This window comes from Trachymyrmex septentrionalis, unplaced genomic scaffold (assembly GCF_001594115.1).
Source record: "Trachymyrmex septentrionalis isolate Tsep2-gDNA-1 unplaced genomic scaffold, Tsep1.0 scaffold60, whole genome shotgun sequence".
Classification (NCBI taxonomy): domain Eukaryota; kingdom Metazoa; phylum Arthropoda; class Insecta; order Hymenoptera; family Formicidae; genus Trachymyrmex; species Trachymyrmex septentrionalis.
Genome location: NW_017305779.1, coordinates 4430477 through 4433440, shown reverse-complemented (window position 1 = coordinate 4433440; position 2964 = coordinate 4430477). Strand labels below are relative to the sequence as shown.

The 2964-nt window shown below is 37.4% G+C and overlaps 1 protein-coding gene across 1 annotated transcript in view; it reads left to right on the top strand.

The window, feature by feature from the left end:
- Window positions 1–2048: 2048 nt before the first annotated feature.
- Window positions 2049–2964, top strand: part of LOC108752460 (activating transcription factor 3) — a 29147-nt gene continuing 28231 nt past the window's right edge. Inside the window, exon 1 of the mRNA XM_018493287.1 lies at window positions 2049–2167. The gene's annotated coding sequence lies outside the window, so the exon portion shown is untranslated. The remainder of the gene's footprint in view (window positions 2168–2964) is intronic.

The following is a 2964-nucleotide window of genomic DNA, read 5'->3' as shown; positions in this document are numbered from 1 at the left end:
AGAGAGAGAGAGAGAGAGAGAGAGAGAGAGAGAGAGAGAGAGAGAAAAACTAAAATTAAATTATTTATAAATAGTAAATACGACAAAATTTATAGAAAATCTTCAGGATAAGTTATTAATTAATAATAATTCTAATTAATTTAATTAGATTTGCAAAATTTTGAACTATACAATTTATTACTTTTAATTTATGATATCTATGTGTTAAACATATAAAAAGAATTAACTCAATAAATTAATTGTCAATTAAATTAATTGTTAACTGTACATTTCTACTAATTTAATTTTAATGTTTAACTGTTACTTCTTATGTTTTTTAATTTCGAAAATGAGAAAAAGATAAAGAGTAAATTAAAGACAAGTTTAAAGTTAATCTTTCCATTGATGGAAATGGACATAAATTGATCAAAGTTTGATCGAAGTCATCTTAAATTCATCTCTTGTTCTCACGGCGCGTGCAATAATTGTCTGTGACTAATTTTAGCGCGCGATTTTCGCATAATGCGGCATTGCCGAGGAACGGCGTGATTTCATAGGATAGTTGCGAGCAGGGCAGGGCACTGTGTAGCAGCGCCTCTCAAGGCTTTTCGAAAGCCTCTACCGCGAGTAAATTAATAGACTCGGCAAGCCGCGGTAATAATGATCGTTCATTATCGTCGCGCTTCTATTCGCCATAAATCTCGCCCACCCAACCTGACCACACGCTAAATCTGTGTTGTTCACCCGCACACCTGCGACGATCGCCGTGATATATTCGATCCTGTTCGATCGACCTAAATCACTGTCGTGATCAAAAAAAGAAGTTAACGATCGCGAAAATTGTTATTAGTTGACAAAAAGAAAATTAATTACAATACACGGCAAAAGAATTAATTAGAATAGAATAAATTAAAGAGATCACAGAAACAGTTATTAATTAAATTATCAATTAATAAAAATTCACGAGAATTAATTTCTGTACATTCATCATCAGGTCATCGAATAACGTTTGCATTTTGTAAAAAAATTTTAACTTCCCATTTTTTATTTGTCCATCTGTGTTTTATTTAACGCATGCGCATTGTCTGAAATTAAATATATTCTCTGTGAAACGCTAATTATATTTGTTTTAATTGTAAACGCTGCAGTTATAATTGTCATCGAGCAATTTTGAATTCTGTAAATTAGAACATAAAGTTCGCGTAAATATTTTTTAAAAAGTTTGTTTATCTATTTTTCTTCGAATTAAGTCAGTAAAAATCTAAAAATCTTTCGTATTATCCGGAGATTAAGGTTTCTATGTGTTTTATTTAACGCTTGCATTTTTTGTCTGAAATTAAACCTATTCTCTATCTATTATATCTCTATCTATTCGCATTATAACAAAGCGCATTATAATTAACATAACATTAAGCGGTTTTTAATTTTGTAAATTAGAATGTAAAGTACGCGTAAATACTTTTCTCAGAATCTGTTTGTCTATTTTTCTTCGCGAGATGGTCATTCATCATGAACTATGTAATAATAAAATTGCAATTTTGTTATCAAGCAATTTTTAATTCCGTACATTAGAACGTAAAGGTCTCGCAAATACTTTCCACATAATTTTGTTTGTCTATTTTTTTCCAAGCGGCTGCGGGAGCCGCGTCAAGTAGGAATCCAAAAAATCCTTCATGTTGTCAGGAGACTGACGTTTCTGGCAGAATAGAGCGCTCTAGGAGTGCCTAGAGAGGAGCGCGACACGCACGCGGATCGAATGTACCGGCGTGGCGCGGTAAGGGAGCGGTGCGCGTACTCTCCCTGACAGTTTCATGTCAACAAATGTCGCGGCCGAGGTGTCGCGCCCAGTCAGCCTGCCAGGCTGCCAGCCAGCCAGCTCCGGCGGCCCTCCATGGCAGGGATGGCGCGCGGGCCGCGGGGTCGCCGGTGCGTATTCGCGGAGTCGCTGCGCGGCCAATCGCGACGTTGCTCGACGCCACCGCTGGCCAATCGGCGTGCGCCGCGGTGACGACGCGGCTAAATATAGCCGGTATATATCTAGGCCGGTCGCGACCGCGAATTATCCACAGTCGCGCGCCGGCGGCCGACGGAGGAAGTTAAGTGGATTATTTCGAACGGCGAGCGGATTTAAGTGCGTGCGCAGTGCGCGAAGTGCGAACACGGCTTCCGGATACGGGACGCTGCGAAGGTAGGAATCCGATACGCAGTCTATCGCGCTTTTAAAATTGGAATGTCTATCCCTTTCTTAGTCTGTAAAATAAATGCAATAAAGCTTCCGTCGCAATAAACCGACCACGAGAGGAGGTAATTGTGGAAGGAAGGAAAATTATTCTCGCGTCGAATTCGGAGCACGTGTTTGCCGTAATAAACACGTTTTTGTTCGCAATAAACATAGCTATATATTTTCGGGTCGTGACTGAAATTGATAGACAGATTGCGAATTGTTTCGTGACTTTTGGCCAGATGCGGATTTGGTCGAAGTGCGCCGCCGAGAGCGGCGTGAAGTGCGCAACGTACGACGTGACGTTGCGCACGCGAAACGATCGAAGTGCGCGTGTTCGATAACATTGCGCGATCCATTCAATGTAATCGCATTATCTGTGTTTTTTTTTTCGATTTCCTAATATTATCAAAAGCTCCAGTCTTTCTCTAACTCCGCGTAGAAATAAAGAAAGATGTCGAGATAATCTATTATTACAGCCTTGGCTGTGTTATATACAACATCCTTATTACATTTTCTTGGATAAGTTGGTAATAAAAGCTAAAAGAAGACTTAGAAAATATATTGAAATTATAAAAATAAATATTATTTTTTAATAAAATTGTTTTTTTTTATATTTTATGTAAAATATTTACGTCAATTTGTGGGAATAATTTATATTATATACGATTATACTATACATTGAAAAAATGTGCTAAATCTTGTATTTCTTTGAATAGTATTTACAATAAATAAATATATACTTAATAAAAAAAAGATTGTTA